This window comes from Rhodnius prolixus, unplaced genomic scaffold, assembly GCF_049639745.1.
Source record: "Rhodnius prolixus isolate KJV_2025 unplaced genomic scaffold, Rpr scaffold_9, whole genome shotgun sequence".
NCBI classification, from domain to species: Eukaryota; Metazoa; Arthropoda; class Insecta; order Hemiptera; family Reduviidae; genus Rhodnius; species Rhodnius prolixus.
The window spans coordinates 17212090-17222613 of record NW_027411604.1 but is presented as its reverse complement, the minus strand read 5'-3'; positions in this window follow the sequence as shown (position 1 = coordinate 17222613).

The window sequence follows — 10524 nt, the reverse complement described above, 5'->3', positions numbered from 1 at the left end:
AAAAAGAAAAAAAGAATTACAAAACAAGTATGCAGAATGAATAAGAGAGATATAAAAATTAATAAGTACAAGTAATTAGTAGAGGACAAAATAGTAGAAATTTGTCCAAAGAGTAAAGAAGTTCAAGTAAGGATTAAGTTAAAGAAAAAGGATGGTGTTCTGAGAGAAGATAAAATGGCATTGCTTGAGAGATGGGAAGAGTAGTTCAAAGATTCTTAATGAAAGTGATTCCCAGATTGATGAAGAAAAATCTAGAGACGCAAACACTAAATCAGACAAAAGAAATAATAAAGAAAAAAGTTATCATAAAGCATCTGGCGAGGAGGTATTGCAGCAGAATATCTATAAAAGAGAAAACAATAGGTGGCATTGAATTAATTGAGAAAGTTAACAATTGATTTTAGAGGTTTGACTCTAAGAATTAGAAGATAGAACGTCCAGTTTCAATGTTTAAGACAGAAGTTTGCAGCAACGGTAATTATTACAGGCCCCTCATATCCCTTAGTAAAATCTCACGATATTGATAGCTAAGATTACTTCCAGAATTGAGGTCTGCCAGGTGAGAATACCAACGATATTTCCGCCTAAACAGATCTGCAATGGATCACATAGAAAGGTGTTATAAATACAATAAAGTGTGAAGAGCAGTATTTTCATTAACAAGTAATTAAATTTGAACTTGCTTCTAGATACCCGGAGCTCTTACCTGACAAAGCTGCAAAATTGGTGGAATGGCCGTGGTCAGCACCGATTGACAGTGCTTCATGTTTATGGGAGACGACAGTACTGCTGCCTGGCGGAGCAATGGTGTCTCTATCTATGGGCCTACAGTAAAACCAAACCTTAGCTTTCGACAAGGTCTTGAGAATGACTTTTTGGTTGGCTGGTTGCCTTTATTTCCTTTCACAAATGTTTTTTAAACAAAATACATTAAAAAAGTTGAAGTTGGTGTTCTAACACCTACCCTACCAACGTTAATAATTTTGCATCTCAGAAGTTCAATGCGTTTAAATCCATACACCGTCGTAGTTTTCTTAGTAACCCCAGTGTATATTTCAATGAAGTGAAAAGAAAAATTCATTATGTTTTACATTATTTAAACTTTTATTAATATGGGACAATATGCAGGCAAAAATATAACTACAAAACGTTTCATAGTTAGAAAAAAAAGTGGTGTCCTTGTTCAAGAATTTTAAGGTTTATCACTAAAGTTAAATGAATTCCATTTTAAATTATATTCTTTCATTCTATGGTTAGTTATTTTATTCCACATGCGTCTAAATTTATCTGGCTTATATAATTCTTACAAAAACCAAATCAAGAAGCCTTATTTTTTGTTTTATAAAATAATCATTGTAATCGTTTTCGCATCTTACTGTTTCTGCAAGCGTTGAAAGTCTAGATGTGAGTGAATCATCCAACATGAATGGGCAGATACTTGTGTTGGAGGTAATGACATTTTGCATGGAAGTATAGTATATGAAGATGTAGGTGCAGTAACCAAATCAAACCCAAACAAATTACAGTTAATATCCTGTTTAAAGATAGAGAGTTTTCCAACATTTAACACTATATCTATTTTTCAGATTACTTAAACACATCTTAACAACACCTTTATACTTATTGCTCATTGTATTATGTTTGGACAAGTACTAAATTTACTTCTTTTAGTACCTCTACATCAAAACAGTAGTAAAAGTTTTGGACGAAAAGCTTTCAAATCTTGACCTCTATTTAAACAAAGTTTTAAGGTAACCGTTCATCCCTAAAACATGACTAATGTTTGCTTATCTGAGCAGAGCGACAGTGAAGAGATGTCTTTTTTTCGGAGGAGTCCTACAGGTCCCAATCCTGACTTCGTCACCCTAATGGGTCTGTTTGAGGATCATAACTCTTCTTTATAATAGTAAACTTCTCCATTTTTGCTCCTTCCAAATAAGTAGGTATACGAAGGATCTCGAATCTAGTTTTGTTTTTTTAACTTAAAGCAAGCGGGATGAATTAATGTTAAGAATTTGTGGTCTCTGATCACTGTTATATAACAACCAACTTAAAGCTTGTCGAATTAGTTGTAGTATAATAGACTTCGCAACTGTTGAATTAAAAATCAAACAAAAGTTTAAATAAATTAATAAATCTATATCTCAAATAATGAAGACGTCAAGTTTTCTACAAACTATACTAAATAGTATCTAACTTAAATTGATTCATCTACTGAAAAAAGAAAACGCAAAAATAATAAATAAATATCATTTCCTTATTTAAGGCGCTAGAATTCTTGAAAACAAATTAGTAACTCTCGCTACATAAAGTTAATGAGACTGGTTTGCACTAAGCAAACTGGTTTTTAAGGATACTGAGTATTCGCACAGTAATTCGAACTTCTTCTTGTTTTTTTTAGTGGTCAAAATCTGTGTAGTTTCATGGTCGCTCATTGATGAACTACTATAGGATTTTTTATTCCGGATAACCTAAATTGCTTTTATTTTTCGAGGTGATTAAGTGTGCAGAGTAAAGAATTTCCGTAAAATTCAGTAGGTCAATGTCATATGTAAAAATGTTGGGTGAAAATATGTATGTATTTAAATGGAGGAGTTATTTTTAATGCTATTTGTTAAATCTGGTTAAAGAATAAATGAGAAACTTTTCAATTGAAAGCTATATTCGCTGGACATTTTCTAATTTCTGTTTATTCTGAAATCAAGGTTATCAGTTCAGAAAAGAAAACGTTTTAACCAATGGTAATGGTAAATGGTTTGCCTGTGGACAATCCCAAATTGAAATTCTGTTGAGGATCCTACCATTGCGAATTTTACACTGTCAGTTGATCGGTTGCTAGTGCAAAGAACAGAGCGACTTCTACGCTTGGTTGCAAAACGATTTAGGACAATGCCGAGTATAACTAACCTAACTCATCTAGTACAGAATGTTGGAAATTTTAACATTTCCAAAGAATAAAAAGATGGTTTAGTCCGCAGAGGTGAATAATATCTTGATTATATCAGACATAGCACTCATTTTCATACATCATCAGAAGTACTTTATTATTATTATTATTTATTTATTCTGTTTTAACCAGACAGGTGTACAGAAGGGGTAGCATAAACAAAAGGTTTTTGAAACAAATATTAAAAGATACAAATTGAACAGAACTTAAAAAAAAATAATAATAAAATAATAAATCACATAATGCACAAATAATCATACTAAATGAGAGATAAACTTCTAAATTAAATTATAACTTAAGTATTATAAAAGTACATTATAACTTACATCAGTCATTAAGCATAGATGAGTGCTACATCACTACGTTTATGGTATTGTATAATTGTAAATATTAAGACAGTCAGATTTCGATTGAAGTGATAGTAAATTGAATAGTTGTTCCTCTCTGCTAATAGTACTTGCAATAGATAATTAGATAGATATTTTAATCTAATGTATTCATAAGACGGACAAGTAATAAATAAATGAAATAAGTCTTCATTTTCATGGAGATTACAAAGAGTACAGAGCTGATTAGGATTTATTAAGTAGGCTATTGCTTTGTGGATGATTTTAATGGAGAAATTACTGGAAGTTCTAAGTTGGAACAATATGCTAGTTTCAGGAAATGGTAGAGAGAGTAAAAGATAATTTTGAACATCCAAGATATTTAAAGGAATATTTCTAAAATAAATACTATAATTTGAGGAGTATAGTCTGGCTACATCAGTATTGTGTATATTGGCTTCATAGATTGACAAAATTGCATTTAAATTTTTATGAATTACAGAAGGATCCAGCATTACCCAGAGATAGTTATAACCAACATTTATAAAAAAAATTCCTTAATTTGGGTTACCCAGTTGAACTATATTATTAGACGATAAAGAATCGAGGTGTAACAGCCTGTCGTCATCAGAGGTACTTATCAGAATACTCAGAATATTTTACTGGCATTTATAAAGCTTATCAGAAAAAAAGAGGAAACTAAAAACAACATTACCACATTTTATTGTGGTGCAAATCTAAATGGTACATATACTTTACATGTTCTGCCCCATTTTATAGCTTAAATACTCAATATCTGGCACAATAAGGCTGATGTTATTATGGGCAACTCCATTTTGAAGCTTCGTAAAACAAATGTACTAAAACTATAGAGAGTACAAAACGAATATTTGAGATCTGCACTAAATACACGTAGATATACTTCCCTGTGATTACCACACAGGGGAACTGATCTTCCTTATATGTAGATGAAATGTTGAGACTTATTTAACAGTTTTTTGACAAAATATCTAGACATAAGAATAGTTTCATTAGACTTGTAGCTCAATATGAAGCAGAAATCAGCTTCAAACGTATAATAGAATAAATAATTTAATTTCTCCTGTCGCATTGGGCTTCTCATATTTGGACTCCATATGTTTATTATGTTTTACTTAAATTATTTGAAATTGCATTTTTTTTTTTGGAGATAAATATTTTGTATAACACTCCTTTTTGCAATATCTAAACTTCACCGAAAAAAATGCACCACCCAGACGAAGTGAACTTACAGGCTTCAAACTTTTCTAGTTAATTTAATTAAACATTGGTAGTAAATGATTTTAAATTGCACATAGACGGCAATAGTAGACATTTCTGACATTGATATGAGTGCGTTGGAATTGTCGATGTAACAAAATAATGTTTTGATAGAAAACTATCTTAAAAACTTTCGAAACTTAATGAAAAATGCAAGTTCGCAATAAACATTTTAAAACAATAAGTCAGTGAGGTTCACAGATTCACAAGAAATTATTTCACATATCTAAAAAACTTTTTATCATTTAATGTAATCAATAATATTTCTAAAAATAGAAAACAAATTCATGAATATACATTTTTTCTTTCAAGTTATTCCAATTTTTACAATATTTTAGAAGCAAATGTTTCAGGTATTTACTGATTGAGTTGATAAAAACTAACTGCGGTTGGCCATTAATTAAAATTTAAATAATTCTTGCTAAAAATATTTCTTACTAAAGAAGCTTATATTATCTTTAATAGTGGCGTTTGTTTACACATTACACGCTTGCGTAACTCAATTTAAAAGCTTTACATACATTTTCTATGAGGAAAACTCACAAAATATTCGCCACCATTTGAATAAATTAATTATTAATACAATTTTCATCATCATCATGCTAGTAATGTTTGTAATTGCTTCAACTGAGATTGATTAATGTATAACGTAATTATAGCGTTGTTTCATAACTTACAGCATCCAATCTCACCAGCTGTTTACCTATAAAGAAAATTTCCGTGGATCTGTGGCTTGATTAGAAGCCTCTAATTATTGTTAGCCACCAAGGTTAGATTATTCTTGCCTCGGTTTTACTTAACGACAACAAACTTTTATCGGTGCAGTGCACAAGTATTTTGACGCTGAATTGGCCTACTGCGCAACTGCAAAGAGCCTTCAGCTCTTACAAGGCATAACATCTTGGCTATCCTTTTTTAGCCTTCAGCATAAAAATAATAATACATCTTTTGAAATTTCCTTTTCGCTGGCCTGCCGTGCTGTAATTTGTTGTCTTAAGGACTTCTTTCAGCTCTAAATCCACTATGAGTAGGAGTTCTTACTGTTTTCTGCATTATGGAATCATTTTATTCAATGCTAACTGGTTCTAGACTGTTTCCTTGTTTTACAACCATATGAACAGTTGTCGCTAAAAAAAATGTTTAAATTTAGATAGAACTACCAAACTAAGAAATAACTACCAGTACTTTCTTTCCATCTAACTTCTTATTTTCTTATTGGGAACAGAACTTGACAATTCCAGCAGACAACTCTATCGTGCCCTCTTCCAAACTAGGATTCAAACTGCCCGAGCTTCTCTATCAATTTGTAGTTTTGCATTTAACTAGTTAGTACAGTTTAGCCGGTTAAGCACCAGACTCATTCTTAATAATTTTGACGGCCTTGAAGAAAGGGGAACCTCCAAAAGAAACACTAGTTTCATGATATTACCTCCACCATCAAATTAAGATGTAAAGAGTAGAACAGTTATTGAAACATATTCATTCTATGTGTCAATATTAAATTCCACTTTGGAAGAACATTGAAATTGTTCAATATTTCTCCTTTTTAGGGTTGAGGTTGAACTTAAAATTAATCGTTGACATCTACCTACAATTTTTCTCCTTATATTGGAGCAACTTTATTGCCATTTTTTAAAATATTTTAAGCCATCGATTTGAATAAAAGAAAGAGGAAATAACTTTCAATGCAAACTGAAGGATTGTCAGATATATTTTAGCTCAGACAATTATCTTTCTTCCATGGGGCAAAAAAAAATATTTCAAGGAAACAAAGCATTTTACTGTTTTTATTAAAAATAAATTAAAAAGTAAAATCTATTTAAATCAGTCAGCTGGTTTACCATAAAAACAAAACAAAAAACGCTATTCATCTCCAAAACTGTGTGGTATTTTTACGATTGGATCACTTCTGGTTTAAAATTAATTGTTCACGTTTAAATGAAACATTTTCCACAGAAACCTTATAAAATCAATTTTCTCGTGTTTATAAGTGATACCTACGATAAATGGGTTGTTTGACTGTTTTCGATTTTAACTCAAGAGGTTCTTGAAAAAAAGTCTATTTAGAGCAGTTGTAGCTGATGAACGATTTTGTTTTGTTTCTGTTGAATGTTGCGAAATAGCAGACTTTCTCTTCTCCTCCGTTGGAAAATCGCTCCGATAAAACTGCTTTACTTTGGTCACGTTTGGGGAGAGAATGGTCAACAATTATATCATGAATATTTGTCCATACCTCGATCATTGGGCCTAGAGTTTTGATAAATTATGTATTAGCCTTAACTTGGTACAAAAGGAGCGCCTATATGTACCATATATTTGCTCTTTTTCTATATAATGTTAAGCTGGAGAGTTATTGCGATTGTTGGTACTTTACTAGTAATTATTGTAATAAAGGCGGTAGTTTTCGGACATGGTTATCCTTGGAACAGAAATATTTCATCTCATTTAAGACTTACTTCGCTGACTTCCTTAATTAATGAATGACAAATTTTCTTAATAGAAGAATCTGTGTATAAAATCAGGAATACAGAACGTTTCTTTCTTTAAAGACACTCGTGAACATCAAAACCTACTTCGAACCTCCTAGTTGGCTAGATAAAGTGTTCAAATATAAACTACATAAAATTTAGCTAGATTTTCATACTTGTTACGCAGAACTTCAAAGGCCAAGTAGGATTCCTTTTTTAGGAAGGCATGTAGGTAAACAAAGATTGATGGTTTGAGCACCTAATGGTCCTTAGAAGAACAGGAGAATCTTTTTTGTTTTCTCTACCTTAAATCTGTTTTAGTTCACGGATAGCTCTAGTCTCTCTTGCCAGTATGTAGTTTAGTTACGTCACCAATAATTATAATCAGACTTAACTGCACAGAACAAGAATTCCATTAGTAACATAATTCGTACCTGCAACACACTTCAGAAGTATAAAAGCAAAGAGATTTTTTCCCTTTTATCTTTGTGTCAAAGTTGACTGCTTCAATAAACGGATAAAGCAATAAACAGTACAACAAAGGAGATGGCGTTTGCTGCTACAGCTGACAATAAGGGTTTTGGACCTTCAGCATACTCCAGCTTAGTCATAATTATTCTTAATTAAAAGCTAGTCAAGTGAGTGTTTGCACCTGACTAATTTTTTTTGACCAAATTCTAAGTTTTTATAAAAATTTAGTTATGTAAACTGCGGAAGAGTAAATCATGTACGTTCACTCCAGATTCATTTTGGTATTTTATATATTATTTTTTTAATCGAAAATATAATACAATCCACTACTTAGTCCTTGGAATTTACTGGTCTGTTTTCCTGGAAGCACTGGCCCAAAATATAAGGAAATATCAATGATTCAAATTAAAATATAATATTAAAATAACGTGCATATTTTTTCTTTATAATTCAGTTTAATGAAATGAAAATGAATTAATTTCTATCTATCCAGTAGTTGTTAGTTCATTTCTAAAGAGATGGTTAATGAAATTTAATTTTCTTAAATAAATTAAAAGACCATTTTGTTTTTAAAGGTCAAAGAGTTTTTTTTTTTTTAATCGTTTATTTAGTTATAATCAACCCATTTTATAAACAACAATTTTAACATTAAACAACATATAACTCTCAGAGTGGAGAAGTTACCCAGCGGTAATACTCCAGTAACATTTCACTATCTATAATGTTGTCTGGAAATGTTCTAGAAGATAAATGTAGTATGATTGGATTATGATGAGATTGGGATTGAATTCTTTAACGGGTTTTAGCAACTTGTGTGACGAAAGGAATGTTCAAGTCTGTGTGAATGGTTTGATTGGTGACGTAGAAAGGAGCGTTTACTATAGAGCGAAGAATTTTAGACTGCAAGGCCTGGATCCTTTGGAGGTTTGAATGTAGAGGATCTAATTGTTGTAGAGATTTTCCAATTGTTTCCACCTGGAACCCCCATACTTCTCAGATTTACCTCACAATTTTAAAAATTCTATTCAACTGCTGAACTTTTCCTAAAGATTATTTTGATTATTAGGTGATTTTTTTTTAATCCTGGTAAAAAAGCCTTATTATTACATTAATACAAATTGCTGATTTGTGTGTGTGTTTACTTTAATGTTAGATAAAATTACACTAGTGACACAAATCTCATTTTATAAGATTTAATTAGTAAAATAGCTGCATATATACTAATCAGTTCCTTTAAAAACTATTTCTTTCATTTAATAATATACGGCGATGAACAGTAATTGTAATTATTAATATGCTGAACAAGGGACAAAGTAAGTGATGTTTTAGGATCTTTATCTTGACAAACCTGTAGAGTTCAAGGCAAACAGCATGCTTGACTAATTGAAATACTTAGGAAATTGTCTTTATTTGAAATGGTCCCCAATTAATATCGAAAGTACAGGATACCAAGTACATTTGGAGGGAAAAAAACTTAATTAGATAATAAATCTGAATTCAATATGAATACTAATACTTTTTATAATGTGTACTTGAATTTAAATCTATCCATTTAGGTCTTGTTAACCTTGATCGAGTATTATTGACAATGTGCGGTCATGTGTAAAGTGCGTCAATATTCCGGACATTCTAACATTACCGAGATTAACTGAATCAAACCAGAGCCACTGAAGAAGACATAACCGCGCCGAGATGAGTGGCAATTATATAAAAACTATTTTTCTACAACTCCAACAAAACTGAGTTCAAAATAAATAAATAATTCTGGTGTGCATTGTAATTCCAGTACAATGTTTGGAGAGTTGAGATATAGGTGATCAGAGCATGGGCCTGGCAGATGATAGCCTTTGCAGGTTCTGTCAGGAAGAGGAGGAAACGGCACTGCACGTGTTGTGTCAGTGCGAGGGGCTCGTATGGCTAAGGATGTTACTTCTCGGGGAGGAAAAACCAAGGTCTGTGAGCTTTAACCAAGAGCCGTTCTCCAGCTTTAAGAGTGATTAAAAGGACAGGGTCTGGAGGGTGAGCTTTAGAGTGAAGAGAGCCACAACAGATCCAAAGGGGTCGCAGTGAGGCTGCCCTAGTTTAATCTATCTATCTATCTAGGTGATCAGAGCGATATGTTACGATAGAATTTAGATAAAATTAGATAATACTAAGTTATTTTTGGTAAATTAAATTAACTAAGATTAGGATGGCAGAATTATGGATTTGTATTAATGTAATACATATGTTATGTTTTTTGTCACCTAAAAAATAATATTGATTGTTGAGCATTCTTGCAAGAAATCGTTGCTTGAGTATTGAGCTGAATAGATATTATCGGACATTGCAAATTTCAGTCATATTTTTTTCCACCTTTTCAAAATGTTTTTAATCTTGGATGAAATACTATTTCTGACAGTTCTTAATGTGATTTGCTAGTGTTACAGATGCATATCAATTAGCGAATCCTTTAATAAAAACAATAGCAATAGCAGAATTGTCCCTTCCTAGGAACTTCTTTCTACCTAGGAGAACTGTCTTCAGTGATGGCCAGTGTTCTCCTTAATAGAGAACACAGTGCAAAGAAAAAATCTCCAGGCGCTAATAACCTCAGATGTTGACACGCCTTAAATTTAATCAAAAAATAGCAAACAGAATGTATAAACTTCAAAGAAAATGGAAGACTGTAAGGGTCCAGCTTTTCATAACATTTTGTAGAAAGTCATTGGGATACTTAGTTTTTAAAACAAGAAAATAAATTTTATTTAATTTAGGTATTTTACTCTCTGAATTGTTTTGTAATCGGGGTTATAAGAATTAGGACAAGGAGGAAAAGCAATAATTAAATTACGAAAGGTATAGGAACCGCTGAGTCGACGCCGTATCATATATAAAAACTGGGCTACTGGCTGGCCAGGCTCTCACACTTTTTGCGGAGGGGCCAGTTGTCCAGCGGAGGAGCCAGCCGCCTTGCGGAGGAGCCAGTGGTCTTGCTGTGGAAGGTCTGTCGGCTGGCTTGTGGCTGGTGAGT